Source organism: Lactuca virosa, chromosome 8 (genome assembly GCF_052849685.1).
Source record: "Lactuca virosa cultivar CGN04683 chromosome 8, Lactuca_virosa_CGN04683_v6, whole genome shotgun sequence".
In the NCBI taxonomy this organism is placed as follows: domain Eukaryota; kingdom Viridiplantae; phylum Streptophyta; class Magnoliopsida; order Asterales; family Asteraceae; genus Lactuca; species Lactuca virosa.
Genome location: NC_136433.1, coordinates 162,907,655 through 162,932,510, shown reverse-complemented (window position 1 = coordinate 162,932,510; position 24,856 = coordinate 162,907,655). Strand labels below are relative to the sequence as shown.

Genomic DNA, 24,856 nt, shown 5'->3' with positions numbered 1-24,856 from the left:
ACTAAGGTCCTTTCGGTGAAGTTGAACTACACCACGAAGCATCTAGACGATCTGGAATCAGAGAAAACTGTTATCTAGAGTTGTGTTTCGGAAGTTAATCAATATATGTGAAGTATTGTAGAGACTAGTGGTTCTTTGCTCAGAGTATCAGTATGACAACACCTTGCGGACAAACTCAAGCCTGTTTTCGCTATGCTTAACAAAATTAAAGGTGTTTCAGAACGTGATGTTCTACCAAAACAAGGGGGAGATAAAGAAAAACTCAAACAAAAGACTGGTGAATCTACTGATGAAAATGAGCAAAAACTAAAACTGAATCCTAATGATCAGAAGGGTAATGAAGCTTCTGGATTAAAAGGAAAAGAGAAAGTGTTTGAAGATGATGATGAAGAAGAAGAGCTCTTTGAAGGTGAAAATCTTGTGAGGAAGAAGCGTGATAAGGAACTTGATGATATTCTGATACTTCGAAAGGAGTTAGAAGCTAAAGAGGCTGAAGCTCATGTTCCCAAAGTCACACTTGAAACTCAGAAGTTGCTTTTTCCACCTTGGACTATGTAAAAGATTCTGAATGAAGCTGTTAATAATCTGAACACTCACTAGTTGGAGCCTTCGGTATCTTTCGATCAGGATAATACTGCTGACTCTCAACTTGACTTTCCGATCACTCCGAGGACGTTTTTTGTTCCGATGCTTCAAGAAGATTGAGAAAGCTCCACTCTCGGACTATGATGTCAATCATATGCTCTTCTCTTTCTATCTTAAGTATGGAGAGCCTCAATATCAGACTTGGAGTTCGCAGAAGATTGTTGTTGTGAAGGTTTATGCACCTATTCTGACTGAACACTTCATATACATTAAGTTCAAAGGATTTCGAGGAGTAAGTCGTGTTGAAGATGAATTCACTCTTGCTGATTTACCTTGCATGAATCCACACGATTGGATTTTTTTGTTCTTAATTTTTCCGAAAGATAAACAGATGTTTGAGCCGATTGTTTCTCATCTGAAGAGGATGCTTATTTGTTACATTCATGAAGTTGCTAAGATGGATGTTGAAATAGCATCAGTTCTGAAGAAAAGGACGGTTCTGAAGCTTGAAGAGGAACCGAAGGATTTGTCCAAGCGTAAGTTGGGAAAAATTCAAAAAGGCAATTGGAGTTTGGTTTATCAACGGAAAGAAGGTCAGAAAATTCAGAAGAGTAAGTTCTTTTTTCTAGACAAACACTTATACTCAACTGCAGCTTTGAACTCTATCATGGGATTGACTGAAGCTTGTAAAGTGAACAATGTTGCTGATCAGAAATGCTTCGTAGATATGATCTAGTGGTACTTAGTTGTCAGAAACACCCATTTGAATTTGATGCAGAAACTGTTTAAGGTGCAAAAGAGACAACAGTGAAGACACTCCTTCGTTAATTGACACAAAGGGAGAGATTGTTGGGCATATTTGTGTTGTGTCAATTATGTACTTGTATAGGTTTAATTATTCTGGAATGGGGCCTGTCCATTCACGGTTTTACTTTAATAGTCTAGACTTTATATAGGGTGCATGGATGCATTATTAGGGTTAACGTTTTGTAAAACCCTAATTGCCGTTCTAAGCTTTCACAGAGAAGTTCACGTCGAACTCTTCTAAAGTTTATTAATCGAAGCATTAGGCGCACGTTTGATCTTCATTGCTCTTGACTTGACTCACATTCTTTTATAGAATCAAACGATCTTATTTATTATTCTCACAATATCTAAAAGGGTTAGTGGCATCCATATTGATCTTGATAAGCTTCATACATCCACCTCTTCAAACGAAGAACCTAAAGTTAGTTGTAGCACTCAGTTCAAGGTTGAAAGACCTACTAATAAAACTAACATACATCCACCTCTTCCTTATATATTTACTAGAAGACTTCATACACCTAGTTATATAGATATTATATTACTAAAGTAAATGAGTCGGTCGTAGATAACAATCAGAGTATACACCAGCTGTTAAGTGTATGTAGATCTTCAAGAAGAGACAAACATGGATAAGAACAAAACAATGATGTGGAAGCTTATGAATTTCATTTATGGACTGAAACAAGCATCTTACAATTGGAATCTTTATTTCAATGAGCGAACTCAAAGAGTTTGAATTTCGAGAGACAAAGTTGAGCCATATATATATATATATATATATATATATATATATATATGTGTGTGTGTGTGTGTGTGGGTTGTATGTGTGTGTATGAAAGCTAGTAGGAGTACTATTGTCACCCTTGTATTGTAAAGGGATAATGTACAATTAATAGGAAACAATGTCTTCATTTTGAAAAATCTTGTCTTGGATATTAGATTGCTATGAAACATCTGGGAAGAAGTACCATATGTACTGAATGTAAGGATCTATGCAGATGGATCATAGTGATTCATTGGATCAAGATGCTAGTGGGATCACTATTGTCACCCTTGTGTTGTATATGGATAATATACGATTCATTGGAAACGATATTTTTAATTTTGAAAGAGCTTAGCTTGGCTATTGGTTTTCTATGAAACACGTAGGAGAAGCAGATTATTTAATGAATGTAAGTATCTATGGTGATATATCTGATCGATTCATTGGATAAACGTGTATAACTCCAAAAGAATTGGTGCATATAAGCATGAAATGAAATTGAGAAATGCTAATGTGCTAATTCTACTATTGAGCTAAATGAAATGAGGAAAATCCATCATGCTTTTTCTATGGGATCGATCATATATGACATGACATGTATTAGATATGATGAAATGTATGCCTTGAGCATGATAGGTCGTATCTGATCAATTTGGCAAGAATTGATGAATCGAAATCAATACATTACTAAGTGTCATAGGAGGAAAAGGGAGATGATTTTGTATGTATGGAAGAGATCAATGTAAGAATTACATTGATGCTAAGTTCTAAGCTAATAGAGATGACTCCGTTCGTAGTCAGCGTTCATGATTTTACTAAATAGTGAAGTAGTAGCTTGGAAGAGTACGAAGTAATACACCATAATGGAGTTAGCAACACACTTAGATTATATTGTAGCTATTTAGACTGTAAAGGAAAACAATATGACTAAAAAACATTCATTAGTGGCCTCTGTGTTGAATTCAATCATTGATGGTCCTTTCGAATTTTCCTATAAGTATAAGGGTAAATTTACCTTGTGTAAGGATATAAATTCACACAAGCTTACATCGAGTATAATCAGTAAGTACTATAACTAGCCGAATGCAAAGACATCATAGTAAATGGAATGATATTGGAAGAAAACCTTGATGATCTGTTCCCAAAGCCAATGTCACAGACTAAGTATTATTCTAATACAAAGTCAAAAATTCATTAGATTTGTAAATGAATTTGCTTGTATACACTTTGTTTAGTTTGTTTTGGATTAGGGAATTTAAGGAGTACATGCCTTTATTTTATTTGGTGATTATTAAGTGGAGATCTTCAGATATAATGACATCAGTCATTTCTTTAGTTTATCATTGCGTTCTACTTTTACATGTTTGGAACCCACTTCCCAAGTATTAATTTACTAAAACATACACAATCGGTCGTACTCTTGGAAGTATGTAGTGTTTTAAGATTGTCATGGAGTATTAATAGTTTGTCCATGGTGATTAGACATAGCATATAGACTTTAACTAAAAGTTATAAATACTTGACGGAGATCTAAGTATTAGAGTAACCGACATTTAGAGATTACTTCATGCATAAAGTCACATGTAATTCTAAAATGATAATATCTCTTATTCTTCAAATAGAGATACATGATATTTACGTTCTATAATTCTATTATACATTAGTCTACTCCAACGTTATATTTAACTGCAATAATGTAGTGTATGCCCATGTTTGATATAATGAGTGGACGAAAACTATGTATTCAAAGTTTATTTCTTCTCTCTGCATTAACATGAGAAGCGATATATATTGGGCCCCTCGATGATTTGGTGCTGATATCTAAGTGCTTGGCCGAGTATTCACTAAATTGATATGTTCAGTTCGGTAGTTTGATGTGGTTGTCACAAATATTTATTAGGAAACATAATCTTGAAAAATGAGATTAACACTTTTCCATGTCTCAGGTTCATACGGATTTCTTGTAGAACAAAGGAATATTTGATATCTTATCTAATTATTGTCTCTTGATTTGATAAGAGTTCGGCATATGCATTGGATGACACTCTCTCTGTTGATTATTTTCAAGTATAAGACCTCATATAGTTGATGACTTGTCCAACTGGGTGACTGTTGGAAATAGTGTCCAAGGTCATAACTATTGGTGATATTATTAATAATAACAAGGTCCGTTTGGGTTACCGTTAAAATCCAATGAAGCAATTAAAAGACAGAAGGAATTTGTTAGAAATTATTTTATTAATTTGCCATCTTATGATAAATTAATTAGAAGCTAATTTGGAATTAATTAGAATTAATTAATTGCAGGGACTGGATGTTATTTAATTAAAAGCTTTAATTAATTGGAATAGTCCAAGGGTAATTTAAGGACAAAGGTAGTTGCTTTGGCATTAAGCAACTAGATGCCTATAATAAGGTGCTAGGGATCAAACCCTAATTGCTCAAAACCATGGATAGAAATTTCGGCCTCCTCTTCCCTCTTAACAAAAACCAACCCTTCTAGGGTTTGTGGTTTTGTGTTTTTCAATCCCCTCTTCTAGGATTTGTCGCATTACTCATTTAGTGTCTTATGTGCAATTCCATTAGAGGGATTCTCCTTTGGATCCTTAGAATCCAATCAAGACGGCAAGAACAAGATCAAAAGAAAGAAGATATTTGGCCGATAAATAGGTATGTAATCTTACCTTTTTTGTAGTTGTAATAATAGTATGAACATAGGATCTTCGTAGGTTTAGATTGAACATGTAACTAGAAATTATAATGTGCTTCTGCTACCATATCATTCATGTTATTGTATTCTATACAAAATATTTTAGAAGTGTTCTCTAATTGCGGGTTAATCTAATACCTAAAATCTCTATTTAAATATTCATGAGTACTGCTCACAATCTAATACCAACGCTCCATGAAAATCTTACATCACTACTTACTTCCAGAAGTAGGACCGACTGTGGATGTTTGAATAGATTAATATTCTTGAAACGGTTCAAAACAAGCAAATGAAGAACACATTGATAAACTAATGAAATGAATGATTTCCATCATATATTAAGATCTCCACTTAATAATCGCCAAATCAGATAAAGACTTAAACTACTTTAGTTCCCAAATTAAAACAAACTAAATTATATGTGCTTAAGCTAATTCATTTGCAAATCTAATGCCTTTTGACATTGTATGAGAATCATACTTGGTCAGTGACATTATATTAAGGAATGGATCATCAAGATTATCTTATGATATGACTCTATTGACTATGATGTCTTCACATTCGACTAACTATCAAACGTGATGATACTTATTGAGTATACGCCATGTGAGTTTGTGTGATTTGGGATCCTCACTCAAGGTAAATTCATAATTATAGTCACAAGAAACTTCAAACGAACTACATCCCTCTAAAATACAAAGAAAAACTCCAGATATTTGAGATCTTTCTCTTTTAATAAGATCTCAATTCTAGCGACGGTTTCATTAGATATCTTACAACTAGAATCTCTATTTTTTCCGATCCAGTCCCTCCACCACTGCGAACACAAGTTACAGGCATGCTACACTTTTTAGTGACTGGGAGAACCCAAGTACTCTCTTTCGGATTCAAGAGAGAACTCTCATAGATCTTTTTTCCTTTTGGAAGATGTTTTGGTCAAAAATTACACAAGTGAAACTCAACCAAATTGAATGAGGGGATGTGGTGTTTGAATTGATGTAATCAAGACAACACGAGGGTTTACAATGAAAGCCCTTGATTCTTGCTAGGATCACCGGCACAAAACTAAATTTAAAAGAAAAATTATCTATTAATTAAACCTTTTAACTAATATATTAAATCAAATCAGGATTAGCCAATTAAATTAATCAAATATTTTAACCTAATCCACTTCCCCTAGATTTCCAAATTATGGGAGGGATCTTACAAAATCTTGCAATTATCTTAATAAACAAGTAAGAAGATAATTACCAAAAATTAAAAAAAATCTATCATATCTTTCAATTTTCAAAAATATGGAAGGGATCAAACAAATCTTGCAATTATCTAGAAAATCAAATAAGGAGATAACTGCCAAAATTAAGAAATCCCTACCAAAACCCTAATTTCCAAAATTTGGAAAATCTTGGGGAGGAAGGAAAGGATTTCAAATCCTTGCCATAATTTCAAAAATGCATAGGGTTAGGAAACCCTAAAATCGAAATCATGAGGGCCAAAGGAAAGGGTTAAAACGCTTATGCATATTTTCGAAAACTAGGGTTAGGAAACCCTAATTTGCGAAAAACCCTAAGTCCAAAAGGGTTTATTTGCCATAAACCCTATTGATCACGTTCAACCAATTGCATCAAATTCAATTATTAACAAATCTAGGCATTGATACCACTGATGGGTTTTGAGCATAACAAACAAAATCCTATGTATGCATGCAACCCTAATTTTCTTGGATCTATGTTTTCTCTAATTGAACATACAAGTGTTTAACATCAAAAAGAATACCCTACGAGGTATCTACTATTTTCGAAAAATCATAATAAAAGATAGTAAACATACCTTTAATTGTTATGTAGTAATAACAATTTGAATCCTTAGTGTTGTTGAAGCTTCGAGAGCAAGCACCACAAATGTCGTGTCTCTAATGGTTCACAAACACACTTAGAAAGAGGATGTATGAGAGAGGAGGAGGAGGAGGAAGCTTCAAGATTTCGGCTCTTCTTAGGGTTAGAAAGATTGGCCGAAATCTCAAATGGGTATGCCCTTTATATGGTTGGTAGCTTAGGGCCAAAGCTAGGGTTTTAAGGAGGAAACCCTAATTCCTTAGCTTAAGGCCTAAGAAGCCCTAGAACCCCATCCAAGAGGCCCTTGGACGAAATTTCTAGGGTATTCCTAGAAGATTTCGTCCAACCCATCTAGGAGGGTTCTAGAGCCCAAAACCACAACTATCAATAAATTGCCAAATAGCCCCTGCACTTTTAACTAATTCATTTAATCCCAAAATTAATTCCAAATTAATTTCTAATTAAATATTAATTAAATAATATGATTTCTAATTAATATGTTATTTCCATAATACATTAATAAATCATTTATTTCAATTTATTAATCAAATAATAAATTCTTCCTCTTTCTCAATAGGTCATCTTGTCTAGTTGCTAGTATGATGGCAACCCAAAAGAATTGTGCTACTATCAATTCAAGTATATATTAATTCTAGTTATGGGCTTAGACACCTAATCCAACATTAAGGAGAAAAGAAAATGATAAAGTGTGTGAAAACTAGAAGAGAATAGTAAAGTAGGAAAAAACGAGAATAGAATGGTAGAGTATGGTAAGTTGATCATAGAGTGTTTTATAACTCACCAAACTTATTGTCTGATGTTGGTAGATTTTTATGTGTTGCAGATTCAGGTGGTGTTCGTAGTACGGGAGGAGATAGAAGCACCAAGGGCATGAACTAGATGTAGGTTTTTATTTGGTATTTTCTTGGTGCTTTTAAATTATGTTGATGATATGTTGTAACCCCAATTATATTATGCTTTGTAAAATGCTTTTGAAACTCTGGTTTGGAATGTTGTATAAAAACTCTAATAAATCCCTATAATATTTTATTGATAAAATCTAGGTCGTTAGATGAATCCTTACAAAAATAATTACCCAATTCGATTAAATTATTTAAATAAGGTTAGGATCCATATTTCACTTCAAGATGCAAAGTGGATTAGCCGAAATCACACCAAGAAGCTATTTATGTAGGCAGATTGTTCGGCGAAAATCAGTCTTTCTGAAACTCGAAGATCTGTCGAGATTTCTTGACTTATGTAAATAGCATGTTAATCGCTTCCACGCTCATCTAAACTTCATGGCTGTGTCAGCCAAGGATCATGAATCTAAATGGTAAATTAACCATATAAAAGGCACGTGATACTAGACTCAAGTAATGCTTGAGAATCGCAAGTATCACATCACCTCGATTATAATCTAACTAACGTGTTGGCTCCAGGAACTACCCCACATCAAAAGATTATAACAAAATGTGTGTTTTTTATGAGTACCCTGAGATTTATGTTTTCATAAAATGGGATTTGTTTTGTTTGTTTAGTTAAAAAAGTTTAAGTTGGTATTTTGAAAATCATTTCAACTTAAGATCATTTTATAAACTTATATAAAATCTTATTCTTTGTTAACGACTTTGCGATTCCATTTTTATGAAAGAAAACATGCAAAAATAAATCACACACATAATCATATAAGTGAAGTACAAGTAACGATACCACCAGCCTTGATCCTATGTGTCTCCCTTATGAGCCATCATATGAGAGACTAGTCGTACTAAGGAAAAAGGGACACTTCTGTTGGATTAGGTGTCTAAGTCCATAACTATTATTGGTATGTACTTGACCCGAGAGTAGCATGGTCCATTTGGGTTGCATGACATCAGAACAATTTGGATAGACTTTTGTGATAAGAGGATATTTATGATTTATTAATATAGTATAAGTTCTAATATATTAATATGAAATCATATTATTTAATTAGTATTGATCAATAATTAGTTTGGAATTAATTTTGTGATCAAAAGAGACTAATTAAATAAATGAGGATTGATTTGGTAAATCATTCATTCTTATAAAGTGGGCTTATGATCTATAGTTCTTCAAGTTGGGCTAAACCCATGTGGTGACCCATGGATACTCCATGGAGGTTAAAACCCATGGATCATGAGGAATGTGGAAAGTCATGAGTTACATGGTGTAACCCTAATGTGCACACTATATAAGAAGCATCATAGCTCATGAAATGGCACCTTGAAGGGACAAGAAGTGAGGGCTAGCCGATTTGGTGAAGCAAGTGTTCTTCTCTCAAGTTATTCCAATTGTTGGTGGTGTTGTGTGATTCCATTTGAGGTGCAACACTTGGGGCACTAAGTTCTTAAAGGTCCAAGGCTTCCAACTACACTAAAAGGTATGTCTTCTAACTTGTTTTATTACCCAAGTATCAAAGTTTGTATGTTAGTTAGGGTAATACCTTGGAAAGATCAAGTTTGCATGTATAATAGAGAAAACATAGATCCAAGGTATTTAGGGTTGCATGCACACCTTAGGAGTGTTAGAATGTTCAAAACCCAACAACTTCAAACCTCTCGCTCGAACAACCACCGAAACTTGATATCAGCAAGACCACCATGGGACTCCAAACTCCTCGATGCTTCTTTTGGTCTCCAGTCTTCAATGAATTATAATTTTCTATTATAATACAAATTTCCTAACTAAACTACAATTTAAAAGAAAATTATATATAACAAAAGGAAATAAATTACATGAAGGTTACAAAGACCAAAAGCACAACCTAACATACAACACATAGATCAAGGCAGCTCAGTGTATCAGATTCATATAATTCAAAACAAACAATTACTTTGAACTTGGATTGTAACATTTGATTAAATGAATAATCATAAAGTTGAAAGCAAGCCGACATTTAATTGTTGTTATGATCTCACATGCGAGGGATCATGCAAACAACAATGTCACAATTATTGACTTTAATTAATAATTAATAATTAAACTCTTAAAAAAATAAACAAACAAAATGCAACTGTTGTAAAACCATTAGATTTGCATAAGTTTGAATCAAGTGTAAAAAAGTGACCAAGTACACTCAAAACTAGAAAATAAAAAAAAATTATGCTGTGAACAGCAACAACGCATCACACCATAAATCTGACACGCCACATTTTATGAACACATGCGCGTCGCATAACAGAAGCCTACAAACTGCGGTTTCTAGATTAGGGTTATGGTTTTTTCGCCTCTAACGCGTCGTGTCGCGTCCCATGAAGCATATTCGATCCCTATAAAACCCTAGATGTTTTTCCAATTACCAAAACTTTTAAAACATTTAAAATATACAGTGACCTGATCTAATTAGTTCACTAATCATGCAAATAAGGTAACTACAAACAAGACATAAATCTAATTGCAAAAGACGTGAACAAGAGGCTTTGATACTATTGTCGGGTTATGAAGGATCTAAGAGGCTACACAAATGCACAGAGGAAGCAATACAAAATTAACCTCATAACTAAATAGATGGATCCAAGCGTTGGATTAGGTGTCTAAGCCCATAACTATAATTGGTATGTACTTGACCCGAGAGTAGCATGGTCCATTTGGGTTGCCTTCACCAGAGCAATTTGATAGGATGGACTTTTGAGAAGAGGTTATTTATGATTTATTAATATATTATAAGTTCTAATATATTAATATGAAATCATATTATTTAATTAGTATTGATCAAGAATTAATTTTGAATTAATTTAGTGATCAAAAGAGACTAATTAAATATACGGGGACTGATTAAGTAAATCAATGATTCTTATAGTGTGGGTCAATGATCCATGGTTATTTAGGATAGGCTAAACCAATATGATAGTCCATGGATAGTCCATGGAGGTTTAACCCATGGAGCCTAAGTAATATGAAGGGTCATGTGAATTAGGGTTTGCATGGATGTAACCCTAGACTTTGTCACACTATAAAAGGAACCCATAGTTACCAAAATCGGCCCCCATGCATTCTAAGAAGAGTGATAAACGATTTTGTGTGCTAAGTAGCATCTCTCTCAAGTCCTCATTTGTTCATGGTGTTTGTGAACCATTTGAGGCATCACATTTAAGGTGCTAAGTTCTTAAAGGCCAAAACTACAAGCTACAACTAATAGGTAATTCCATAACTCAATTTTATGTTGTTTATGTAAATTGTATGCTAGTTGTAGGCTTAATGCTTTGGAAACAATATTGCATGTATAATTAGAGAAAACATATATCCAACGCATTTAGGGTTGTATGTGCACCATATGATGTTGTAGTATACAAAACCCAACACCAACTTCATTAATCAATTACAACTAAAATAAACAGAACGGATAAAAAAACTTTACACTTGTAGTCCTTCACGTTATTCTCTTGATATTGATGGAAGAAGAATGTTAAGAGCCCAACATAGAGTTCCTTTTCGTCGTCGCACCCACGGAATGCAATCAACAACCTAGATATATCCCGACAAGGGAATACCTTGAACACTGAAGCAAAAAACCATTATGTCGAACAAGTGTGCCACGCCAATAAGGTAGCAAAAAACCAATATGTCAACCATATTCTTGTGTCATTAGTTGCTTATTTCTGTTCTTTTGAATAACCTAAAATGATCCTAGGAATACTAATAATATTATTAATTGTTATGATTGTTGACACTATCTTCCAACAACAATAACATTAAAATTAAAAATCAACTCATTAGTTGCTTATTTCTGTTCTTTTGAATAATCTAAAATAATCTTAGGATTTCTAATAATATTATCACTTGTTATGATTGTGGACACTATCTTCCAACAACAATAACATTAAAATTAAAAATTAACTTGAAAATTGTATACATCTAGAAAAGCATTAATATCAAAATATTAAGTGGGCTTGATAAAATATTGTACGTTTAAATCCTCTCAAGTCATTATATTATGACATCTATATTGCTCCATGTTGCAAAAAACTAGATATTTCATATGACAATTCTTGTGTAACGGATCCCACAATCTTAAAATATTTTTGTTAGAAACCTACTGCCACATAGGTCTAAATTGTTTGAATGGTCTTCAGACGATAACTTACATCTTATCCAAGCGATGTCAACCCATCCTTCACAACATTTTCTCTGATAATGACTTATCCATACTATGACACTTACCATCTCAATACTTCTGGTGTATCTGGATTATGTTTATTCCAAATGAGTCATCTTCTTGGATATTTTATACATAGGTGATTACTCCAAAGCTTACCTTGATTAAGGGGGTGTTTGGCTTATCTTTTGAGAGGTCAAAAGTCTTTTTTGGAAAAGTTGCAAAAAGTCAGGTTTTCCTGACTTTTCCAAAAAGTCAGTTTTCCTTATATTCAAAATCTAAAAGTAGTTTTTAAAATGTTTTTATCAAACATCTTTTTTTTTTGGAAAAGTTGCAAAAAGTCAGGTTTTCCTGACTTTTCCAAAAAGTCAGTTTTCCTTATATTCAAAATCTAAAAGTAGTTTTTAAAATGTTTTTATCAAACATCTTTTATCTTTTATCTTTTCCAAAAAGGACTTTTGTCCTCTCAAAAGATAAGCCAAACACCCCTGACTTATTGTATACCTTTTTTTTTATTGAAAACATAAAATTAAACATTTTGGATATTTGCCCATAACATTCATGGACCATTTTTTTTTGTCTTCATTGCATTTTTTTCTGGCGCAAGTTAATTCTCTTAGGATATTGATGTGTTTGCAGATGCTTTGAAGGCCTGTACACAATTTAATTATTATGTTGTTGTTTACTTGTCAACTAAATTTTATATTTATTTATTTATTTCATAAAGTAAATTTTATATTTAATCGAGTAACTATTTAATTAAGAATTAATTATCAATAGTTCAAATATTTATATTGATTATTGATAGGAAAGTATGTTAAATTTGATTAACATAGTTCTTTTGTTATGGAATAAACCAAAACATATTGTTGCATTTGTTTTAGTTTGGACGTTGGAATACTATTTTTATTTGAAATAGAGTAGATATGTCGATTTAATATCACACAAATTATGATATAAGTGGATCCATGTGTATGGAGATATATTTGTAATAGCTTAATTAATATTATGCATTTTTAAATAATTTTATGATGTACTGTGTTAATTAAATTTCTCTTTATTTCTTTCGAAACATAATAAATACTGGTATATTATAAAAAGTATTTATTAATACAAATTTAACAAAGCAAAAAACTTTATAAAAGCCAAATAAATTAAACAAAATATAATTACAATATCAAGATTTTTATAATTTATCTTTAACACAAGATTGTAACGTTATGTTGACGACTTTAAAATGCAATATGATACCTTATCAATTTTGACTTCTCTAGGCAATAAATAACTTTCATTTTCTTTAGCGATGGTGAACTATGTATAAAAAGTATTACTTATATAAGCATATAATTACCAAAGTCGTTTTTGAAAATGTAATGTTACATTTTCAGTCTTTTTTATTTTGAATTGGTTTAAAAAATAAAGGTTTCATTGTTAACACTACTTGAAACAAGGGTTTTTGCGACAGATAAATCCGTCGCTATTCCGTCACAAAAGGTCTTTGCGACGGATCTGTGACAGACTTACTCCATAGCCAAATAAAACGTGGCTAATGACTTAGCTAGAGATTTAGCGACGGACTTGTTTTTCCTTGCGACGACTTTAGCAACGGAATATCCATCGCAAATTGGTCCCTTACTACCGTTACTTAGGACATCAGCAACAAAAATATTCCGTCGCTAATCCCTTGCAAACCTCTATATACGTCTTTTCATATGTCCGTCGCTAATCACTAGCAAATTTTAGATGTGATTTTTTTTTTGTTTCCATAGCTGATCCCTCGCAAATATATAGTATTAGTTTTTTTTATTACAAATCTAAAACAAAAAAATACTAAAAACATCAAATAATTATACAATCCCAAAGTAAACAATAACAAATTAATACCAAAGGAATCATATAACTATACAATCCAAAACCAAACACTAATATTAAAATACCAATAATCAAATATCAAATTTTAACAAAACATCAAAAAACATCAAATATCAATGTTTACCAAAACGATCAAAATCATCAAATATCAAAGTTTAATATTGATTGATTTTTATTTCTAAGTATAATGTACCATAATCTCAATTTTGTCTCATATTTTGCGTTTCCACATACATATTCTCCATTGCTTCATATCTTGCATTGCATCCGAAAGAAGGACCATAATGGAATTGGATTCTGATTCCCGTTAAACCCCATGGAATTAGGCGAACCAAGTTCTACTTACTTTTTCCTGCAATGGAATGAGACATGGTATTTGTTGGAAACATGCTTTTATGTTGATGAAGGACATTATTGTCTACTCATTTGAAGCTAAACTAAATACAAGACTAGAATGGAATTGAATTCTGATTCCGACCAAAAAATATATAAAAAACATGTTGGTGAAAGAAAATACCATGTTTGCATAATAGTCTTCAGAAATTTCTCTTTTGGGATTTGATCTTTGAACATTTGTATCGACAATTATGGACCACTGAGAAGGTCTTAACTGATCTTAACTGTTGGACACAAGAAAACACAAGAAAACACAAGAAAAAGTGTAAGACTGATCTTAACTGCTGGACACGACATGTCTCAAATGACAATATAGCCCTCCTTAAACTCCTTTTTGCCAATAAATTCCAGAACCTTAACAAGCTGAATAAAAAAAACAAGTTTGGCATACATCCCTATTAATATTCCTATGTATAATCAATCAGTTATTCATCCCTACTAAAACTGAAACTGCAACTACTTACCTGGTCTTCTTTTGGTGCACTTATTCGCACATTAAGACAACGAGAACGAACAGCTTCAGTAACCTTTGATGAGCTGTCACAGCATAGGATCAAACGACAAATATTTAAAATTAAAACCCTCATCAACACAATAACAAATAACATAAACTAACCAAAAAATATATATATCAACAATTTACCATGGAAGAATTTGCTTTTTGAGTTTTGGATGCTTTTGAAAGCTAGATTCTTGCTTGTGCAGTTGCAGCATGAGAATTCTCAATATTTGACCCGATATCATCTGAAAAAACAAACATCATGTAATTTACTTTCATTAATATAGCATTGCACTTATGTTTTTTTTTTCATTTCAACACTGTACTTTCAAGCTACTTACCAATCATGGCTCCTTGTTCATGAACCAAAACAGCAAGATCTTTAAAAATCTCATTTACTTCCCCAATTTGATTATGTATTTCTTGAATCCCCTGTTCTCTTTCCTCAATAACCGCCTCATTAAACGCAATCTCATTGTTCAATAACAATACCTCCTGTCTACACAACACAAAGAAAGAACTTATAAAAATAATGATGACATGGCCATAAAGGGTAAAAACGGAAGAACAACAACACCTCACCTTCTAGATTCCACAAGAAGTGCACGTTGTTTTGGGTTTTTGTCTGAGCTTATATCGATTTCACTGGCTGCATAACTGCAAATACAACCATAACAATCTGTTAATTCACAAAGTTAATTTGTAGTTCAATTTAGTTCCATATGTGAATTGGACATTTACCTTAAAGGAATAACAGCTTGAGGAACAAAAGGAGTGTAAGCTGTCTCGCTTTCAGCTGAAAGGCGTTGAGCTTTTTGAAATTCTTTTACAACTGCTTGAAAATCTTTTGCAAGTTTAGCATCTGTAATCTTTTTGCTAGTCTGCATTCCAACAAAAACAAAAATCAATCACCATGAAAGGAGTGTAAATCTTTTTTGATGTGTTTGTGTATGAGAATTGAGAAGGAATCAATTACTTACACTAACTTCAGCACGATGATCTGTTTCACTAGCTTGTTTGAGTTTCTCTGAAGTTTTCAATTGTTCTTCTTAGAGAGTGTTGTGCTTCTCTTGAAAGTTTATCAACCTCATTGAGTACTAATACTGATACAGCGTATATGAAACACCATGAGCATCACTTGGGTTCAGCTCCACGTGGTGGGTGTTTGATCAAGAATAATTGCTTTGTATTTAGGATGAAATAAGAATCAAATCAATGAAAGTACATTGCTATAGTTGAGATTTGAGAAGGTTTAGGGTTTTACCACATGATCCAGGTTAGATACAGTGCTTGATTTTGCTACACATTGGATTTCTTCAATATCAGCTTCTCTGTAAGCAGAAAGAAGTTTACTAGCACAATGACTCTCTGATCACTGCTTAAAAAAAGTATCAATCCTGCAAAACACAACCCACAATATATTTACACTTTAATATTATTATTTATTATAATTGTAAATTCTATATTCATAGTATATATAAAGAAAACTTACTGACAACAATCATTATAGCACTTCTCTGCTTCCTTGAAGTCAGGAGCATAAAGGTATACGATAATTGCACTTAGATAAGCCTACACCAAAAAAATAAATATTATTAATTATTGCTAGCAAAATAGAATATGGCCTATTTAAAAAAAGGAAAAAGTTTTTGCACCTTGCATTGGCTATGAAGAGCATTGCATTTATTAGCTGCTACTGCCCATCTCAAAAGAAAAGTTGCAGCATCTGTATACCTTCAAGTGAAGCAACAAAAATAAGCCAATAAGAATGTCATATTAGTCGTCTGTTCCAAATCAATAGTTCTACTTCCAGCCTGCAAAAGAGCCATGTTTCAATCTTGTTATGTACCTCTGCATAATCAGGAATAACAAATAATTCAGAAGGGAGATACTTACATCAACTTTCCAGGTTTTGTTCTCCACTTTCACCTGTAAATTAACCAAATTCAGGAAGAACAGACAGTTTCATCATCCGATTAGAGGGACATAAAATTAAACAAAAGAGAGAAGAGACAAAATTTTAGAAAGACCTTCTCGGCACTAGCCCCAAACATCTGCCTGAGAAGGGCCATAATTAGGGTTTTCTTCAATTCCCCAAACATCTACCTGAGAAGGGCCATGTTTGCATATTAGCCCCAAACATTTGCAACTTTATCGCAATTCCCAGACTCTATGTTTTTATCCAAGCAGTTATAACAGATGTTGGTGATGCCACCCTTGAACCACCGAGTAGATAGATAGGAATGACCAATGGCTGATTAGGTGTGTGATACAAGATGAAAGAGGCAGATGTCAGAAAGATAAAAGTATTGTTTACCTCAATTTTGATGTTCCCATTTGTAACATCAAGATTCTCTGAGTAAACCTATTGACGCCATTTCTCTTTCCAATAGAATTCTGATGCGCAATATCATACCAAAAGCCACCAGGATCTTCAATTGATCTGTTGTACATCTCCAAGTACTGAAATGGTGCCCCAAATCATCGATTATATGATGAAAATGTTTATTAAAAAAGCAGCGAATAGGTCATGTTTCCTTCTTGTGATTAAAGTTCACTTCGTATTTTGAAAATCCAAAGTAGAAGACTTCAAATTGAAATAGGAATTCTCTCCTCTTTGTTCTTGTTAGGTCAAAATATATTCTCATTGAAATAATAGATCTACATGTTTATGTAGCCATCAATCCTTTCTCAATAATCAAAACTAGACTATCCCCTTTATAGTTCAAAACTTATGTATTTGACTCGACACTGACTCTATTTTTCCGACGAAATGAAACAATATATGCAGATGATCTGCTATTGATCAATTTTGAGGATGATACCTTTTGAGGAGAGGGTACGTGTGCCTGTTGGGAGAAATCATGACCGGGAAATACGAGATCGTCCTCCTCGGATGCAAGAGACTCGCCGAGTATCACGACATTCAGCTTTGGTATCTTGCCGGCACCCGACGGGCGAGTCGCCATTGACTCCAAATGATCGGAAACGTGACTCGAACGGATTTGAGAGTCAACTCTCCTTCCTCTTCGGTTGGAGATTGCTGAGCAGTTATACTAAGAGATCTGAAGAGACAATAGAGGATTGAACGGCGCTGGCAGGGAAACGATGAGTCAATCAGGAATGGAGACGAATCGATAGGGAAGCCAAAGAGGATGTGAGAGGGATTTGAGTCGACATAAGGCCAATTAGGGCTTTGGGAAAGAAATCTGTGGGAATGAAAATAAACCAAGGAACGAGAAAAGAAGAAAAGCGAGGAATGGAAAAATGAAGCATCAATTTTCTGCGAGCGATTTGCGAGGGCCAGGCCTGTGATTTTTAGCAATCCATGGTTATTCCCTCGCTAAAGGTTTTAATCTGAGACGGATTAACGATGAAATGTTTTTGTCGAGATATTATTAGCAATCAGCCGATGATCCCTCGTTAATACCTCTCTAAAGTATGTTAGTCAAAATTTTCGTGCATTCCATCGTTGATCCCTTGGTAAGTCGTCGTTGATTAGCTACGGACAGAATCCGTAGCTGATTCCGTTGCTAAAGGTCAAGTTTCTAGTAGTGTAACCTTCTCTTTTTATTTCATAATCACCGTCAAAATTGTTAGAAACAGGGAATGAACAAATTGTTTGGATTCTCTGAAAGTCATGATTTACTATCAAATTGAAGTATTTTGATGGTACAGATTAAACACTCAATTGGATGAAATTCAGATATTACGAAATCAGAGAATGTATGTGAAATGTTCTTGAAGAAGTGTACCAGAAAAATGACCAAAAAACGGCTATATGATTCATGTCTGATAACTGTGACAAGACAGTTACAAACTGTCATAAAACTACCAAAACCTGTCATAAAAACGGATATCAGGAAAAATGGTCAAAATGAGTCCATTTTCTAAAAATTGGATTTTTGATGCATTTTTTAATATAGCAACATAACTCAAATAAAAAAATTTCCGCCAAGGGCTCTGCCCCTTAGACCCCGCTTCCAGGGGCGTTGCCCCAGGACCCCCGTTCGTTCAGGGCTTCACCTTAAATATCAGTGTACCTTAAATCTTGAAAACTTGAACAAGTTTGCATTCCGTACTGTCCTAACTTGTTTAATATTTAACAATATCACTTTTTGTCAACAAATTTAGTCTTATTACACTTAAATAATATTGATGATATTAAATCACCCAAAAAAAATCTTTTTTTTTCTTATTTGTTAATATTTCTTTATTATCGCTTTAACTTCTATAATTCTTCATTTGTTTTAATGAAATAAATTACAAATATTTTCCGAAATTGAATATATTTATAGTAATGGAGAAATAGAGAATAACATATAGTTTAAGTATTAGTTTATTTTCAACTGTTTTACGTCTTATTTTACAACCTAGTTTTGTTACGAATCCATTTGTACAAAGTTATTCTTTTTTAATTTTAACATATTTGTATGTTGTGTGTGTATTTTAAAAGTTTTTTCGTTTTTACAAAAAAAACGTTTTTTCCCATAGCTTTCTATATATTTACTAGATTGTGTTATTCAAGCAAACACATGTTTTCTGCTGCAACGCATGAGCGTGCAAATCCTAGTTATAAATAAATAGGATAATATAATACTGTTATTTTCAAACTTTAAATAAATCTTTTAAAACACAAATTTAGTTTTACCATCACGTAACGTTTTAAAACATCAATTATTACCCATCTTGAAGAAAGATCTTTTTGTTTACTAAAGCACATATGATTTTATTTTATTTTTTGTTTAATAAATCACATAGAAGTGGTCTCCTTTTTGTAGAATGAAACAAGATATGATGATAAAATTTATTTTTTACACATGAGATATCATTGGATAGCATTTGGCCCATTTTTTCAAGATTCCCAATGCTACTCCTACGGCAACGAGGGTCCAAGGCATGTCTCAATTTAACATGGCGTTATGGTATGGCATGTGATGAAGAGGTACGATTCTTACAATGTGTAATTGTGTATCAGGTATGAGTTTTTTATATGTGGCCCACGAAGATGTGATGTGCTAGGATAGACGTCAGGGTGTGTTCAAAGAACAAATATGTGAAAACGACACTTTGCCATATGAACCATACTCTATTTTAAAAGATAAAGACATTGACCATTTCGATCATTTCGACCATTGAAAATAACTACTAACAACAACCCAACGTAAGAGGTTTCAATATGTGGGGTTCAATGTGATTGATACCTGTCCGAGCCGAAGCTGTACCCAGGGGCGGAGCCAGAATTTTGAAATAAGGGGGCTTACATTATAATCAAAGGCGATATACAAACACAAAAACTAAAAGACCAAAACTAAAACTTCAAAACAATCCCAAAGAAATACCCAATGTTTTCTTTTTTTTTTCTAGATTGGTTCTTGGTAATAAGATCATTAGACGTAGGGTATATTCATCGAAAACAATCTAGTAGGCTAGTAGCTCATCATGATCTTGAAAAATCTTGCATGTTTAACAAACCAAAATAACAATTGAAAAATAAGTTTTGTCAAACAACTAATTTGGGAAATTATTAGCTAAAAAACAAAATAAAAATAAAAACATAAGATAGTAAATAACAATCGATAAGTGTATTTTTGTTAAATTCTAATAAACCCGATGATAACTATCTTTAGATTTGATTGTTTTACAACTTGAAATTGTTTCTTGAGACTTATCTCAACTTATTAAATCATAAGATTTATTTTACAAATGATAAATAATTATCAACTTATTAAATCATAAGATTTATTTTACAAATGATAAATAATTATTCAACACAGTAAAGAAACAAAACCAATACAAGTAAAATGATAAGGATGAAACTAAAGTAGTGATATGAGGTTACCTTCTATTTCCAATGAGAATCACAAACAATAGCTTCTTGATTTTTTCTCCTTAACCATACAACAACAATGTCAACGGTTTTGCTACAGCATAAAAGGTTGAAACAATTTAGAATAAGAGATTGATCTCTTCTTCTCTGTCGTAAAAGAAGAAAACTTTATTTCTTTCTTTTTATTTATATGTAAACAGAAACAAAAGTAGCAAAAATTTACAACAAACTTGAAAATAATTGATTTATTGATATGCAAATAGTGAGCAGCGGCTACGATATGCCTATGCCTGATAATTATTTAGGGTTTTAAATTTTATAGGATTGAGTTATGAAAATATAAATTAATACCGAACTTGTTTTTTTTGTTTTGTTTAAAAAGTTAATTAGTTTCAAATGAAGTTTACGCGTTTCAAAATTTTAGAGATTATATTGGTGTTATTGTTATATTACTAGCTACTTAAAAGAAAAAAAAACGGGTGGCAATTAAAACTTAAAAAATAATGGGAGGGGCTTTTGGGGTTTAGTGATCTCATATGGGCTTTGAATGGACAAGATGCAATACATAAATTAAGAGACTTAGGGGGGGTTCAACACCCGCATGTCCCCCTATTGTCTCCGCCACTGGCTTTACCTAAGGCCACCTCCATGGCCGGATCCATTCATCCACGGGTATGACCCGCCCGCTGCCATGACTGGACCCAAACAACAACCGCCCCACTCTACATGCTTCTTAATAATGCAGACATATATCTTCCCTTGAGCACCACTTCCTTCCCATACGATGTTTCCTAGTTTTTAGCACTTTCCATTATAAGTATGGTGTAGTTGCTTTTGTTTTAAAGTTAATGAGAAGAAATTCATAAAAGTATCTGCATCTCTTCGTCTTTTTATTTCTTGGGATGTTAACCACTTCGAATCGATGTCTAACGATGGTGGTATTGGACCGATAATTGTTATAAAACTGATAATATGGTTCCATACTAAAGAATTGAATGTTTAAGGTCATGTTTGGTTTAAGAACCCATAAGAATGTGAAGCAATCGAAGTAGAAGATATAAGCTTTGATGAGTGCATATCCTTCAAAATCCATAGTCGGATGCATTTACCATTTTTTATGACATGACAAAGAATTTCAATTGCATTTCAAACTAAATAAATCGATATGACGATTAAAGCCTCTTTAGATTATATTATATTAGTAAGTTTAATGTCAAAGTTGTTTAAAGTGATTAACTCAAGACATGTAGGGTTTGGTTTATGTTATATTAACTCAAGACATATAGATAGACATGTAGGGCTTGCTTTATGTTATAAACTCAAGACATATAGGGCTTGGTTTATGTTATATTATGCATTGTGTAAAATACAATTAAATGGTTAAAATATAGACATGTAGGGCTTACTTTATGTTATAAACTCAAGACATATAGGGCTTGGTTTATGTTATATTATGCATTGTGTAAAATACAATTAAATGGTTAAAATAATCGTAAGTAAAACTTAAAAATATGTTATATTTATGTTTTTACTGTTTTTAGGTATTAATCCAATTAACAAACAATACAAAAGTTCATTAACTGGTATTTTGATATTGTCTAATATAGTCCAAACTATTAAAACTTTTTTTTTATACTATTCAATAAATATTATATGTTTTTTATAACATTAATATAATTAATTTGAATACTTTTTAATATTTGTTTTCTATCATTCAATATATTTTTAGGATAAAAAAAAGAAATAAATTGTTTTAAATTAGCTATTAATAAATAATATTGACCAAAAATAACAATGGTTAAAAATTAAAAATATGTTGAAATTTATGTTTTTACTCATATTTTTAGCATTAACCAAATTAAGAAACATTAAAAAAATGTTCATGAACTTGTATTTTGATATTATCTAATATAGTTCAAAACATTTAAAACTTTGTTTTTTATTTTATTTTATACTATCTAATAAATATTATAAGTTTTTTATAACATTAATATAATTGAAATACTCTTTAATATTTTTTTCTACTATCCAATAATATTTTTAGGATAAAAAAGAAATAAGTTGTTTCAGCTATTGATAAATAATATTGATTAAATAGACTTTGTATTACATTTTTTATATTATACCAAAACATCCAAAGTTTTAGATGTGAACTTTCAAATATTAAACATTGTACTTAATAAGTCGCACAAAATATACCACTATACATAAATCACATTAAGAGTTTTAAAACAAGTTGATTAGTAAATACGATATTTAATTTTCAAATACAAATTTGGGAAAGCATACATTTGACTTTGTTGGTACGTCGAGAACCCTCTTCCTTACTTTGTACCTAAAAATTAAGGTGAATAGGAGTATAAAAATAGATTTTACAAAGCATGAAACAAAATAATTATAAAAGGTAGTTCGATCTTCTCACCACCAGTTAAGGACCTTCTACCTCTATAGTGGTATCGATTCTAGTATGCAAAATAGAATCATCCATCCAATGGGTGTCTTATTTTCCAATTTTATGCACTCTAAATAACAAATATGAACATAAAATTATTATTCTTATATAAGCAAAACATATTAGTTAATCATGAATATATAAAATAAGTTGAAGAGTCGGAGGTTTCAAAACAATGATATTTTTATCAATCAATCACTGAAGTAGCATAAACTGAAATTATTATTATTAAAAATCATTTAAAAGGTCAATGAGGTGTCAAATGAATGTGCTTGAAATGTTTTGGGCTCTATTATAATAGATATAGATATATAGATATGCATATACCGATTTTGAATTTGGAAAATACGGATTGTACACTTGTATAAGCTAATTTGAGTATTTAGCCTTAGGAAAATGGGGTTCATGGAGTAGTACCCTTGGTGCAGTTTAATGGATATCGCCACTAGCTGCAGTTATATGATTGTTGACAATATACATGATTTTCTTGTCAAAAACCAATCGTACTATGTCATTTAACTATATTTAAATTTTTTTGGTGATGTAGATGATTACTTTTTCCCTTACTCTTTTTTTTGTGAACTCTTTTGTTTTGAAAAACATAGAACAAAACATGTTTTTGTGTGTCTCTGGAATTTTTCTCAGAAATCACCGAGTTCTCTTTTTTGAATATCCAAAATCTTAATTTCATGTAACCATATATTTACAAAGTTGAAATAACATAATTTATCAGGTGTAAATATAAGATACAAGAAATATCATTGATTTTTTTGATATTTATCTTCCACATTCTAAAGAATATAGAAAGGACAACCAATATATTCCAACGCATCAATCGTCAAAAGAAAGGTTATTGTCATTAGGGTGCTCAGAGTGAACTAATAGCCACGGCTGGAAGGTGTGGTACAAATGGTTCTGTCATTCCTTGATCATGTTGGCTCGCAATGGTGGGGGTTGAGGATGGTGGTGACCATTTCCAACCAACAGCCCTTCTCTATCAACTTGTAATATATGATTTAGTACTTATATTTTAGGATTTTAATTATCGTTTTAGAATTTTAATTATCTTTTTAGGATTTCAACTATCGTTTAACCATTTTAATTATCATTTTACTATGTTTTAATATTTTTTAAAAAATAATTATGTGTTGGGATGGTTGGAGAAATTGGATTCCTTATGTCGAAGGTAGAGAAATATGGAAATAAGATAGAAAAATGATGATGTGTCGTATATTTGGCAAAAGGGTTGTAAGGAGTGGGAAAGACTCATTCCTCCCACCTTAAAATTCTTATAGTTTACCTCTTGGTTTCTTACTTCCTCTTAATATTCTATTGCTTTTTTGCGATTATTTAAGAAAACACTTTTCATTTTTTTTAATTTAGAAGGAATACCAATCCTACATGGTGATTTTTGCTAACTTGACATGTATATGTGGCATTTTTAGCTTACGTGAGATTATGACATATTGCCATGTCAGCTCTTTTATTATTGCTATAAAAGTCTCATAATTTACTCATGTGTTTCGAAAATAACTAAAAATTAATGTTGTTACTCTTTTGCCATGTCAAACATTTTATATGAATTCTTATGTATTTATATGAATAAAAAAAACGTTTTTTTTGTGAGAAAAGCAATTTCTATTTTCTTAATCAAACATGCTAGCTGCAATCAAACTCAAGCCCACAGAATACTTAGGGGTCGTTTGGTTTGCTGGAATCTGTTGGAATCGGAAGGAATTGGAATTTAATTCTATCACTTTCCTATGTTTGGTTCAAGTTTTGAGAAGGAATTGGATTCCTAAATGTGTCCAACTTTCCTTCCATCGAGGGAAAATAAATTTCATCTAAAGATGAGGAATTTCAAATTTCTTCAAGTGGGATTGTTGAAGATTACCATATTACCTTTTTCATTTTTAACATTAAATATGAAAAACTTTTGTCACCACTCGCGACCACCTCCACCACAACCTTCGCCACCTCTACTACCA

The 24,856-nt window shown here is 32.2% G+C and overlaps 2 long non-coding RNA genes and 1 pseudogene across 3 annotated transcripts; all 3 read right to left on the bottom strand.

Moving 5' to 3' along the window:
• Positions 1–14,512: 14,512 nt before the first annotated feature.
• On the bottom strand, positions 14,513–15,715 carry LOC145131022 (syntaxin-22-like; annotated as a pseudogene). Its single transcript, XR_013717766.1, has 6 exons — positions 15,691–15,715; positions 15,567–15,631; positions 15,328–15,467; positions 15,169–15,243; positions 14,928–15,085; positions 14,513–14,831 (listed from the first exon to the last, which is right to left on the bottom strand). The product of XR_013717766.1 is annotated as a syntaxin-22-like (transcript).
• A 141-nt stretch (positions 15,716–15,856) lies between these two features.
• Positions 15,857–16,323, bottom strand: LOC145129240 (uncharacterized). Its single transcript, XR_013717396.1, has 3 exons — positions 16,242–16,323; positions 16,079–16,158; positions 15,857–15,983 (listed from the first exon to the last, which is right to left on the bottom strand). It is a non-coding gene; the product is annotated as an uncharacterized LOC145129240 (long non-coding RNA).
• A 49-nt stretch (positions 16,324–16,372) lies between these two features.
• On the bottom strand, positions 16,373–17,040 carry LOC145128933 (uncharacterized). Its single transcript, XR_013717189.1, has 4 exons — positions 16,904–17,040; positions 16,617–16,802; positions 16,483–16,515; positions 16,373–16,400 (listed from the first exon to the last, which is right to left on the bottom strand). It is a non-coding gene; the product is annotated as an uncharacterized LOC145128933 (long non-coding RNA).
• Between the last annotated feature and the right edge of the window lie 7,816 nt (positions 17,041–24,856).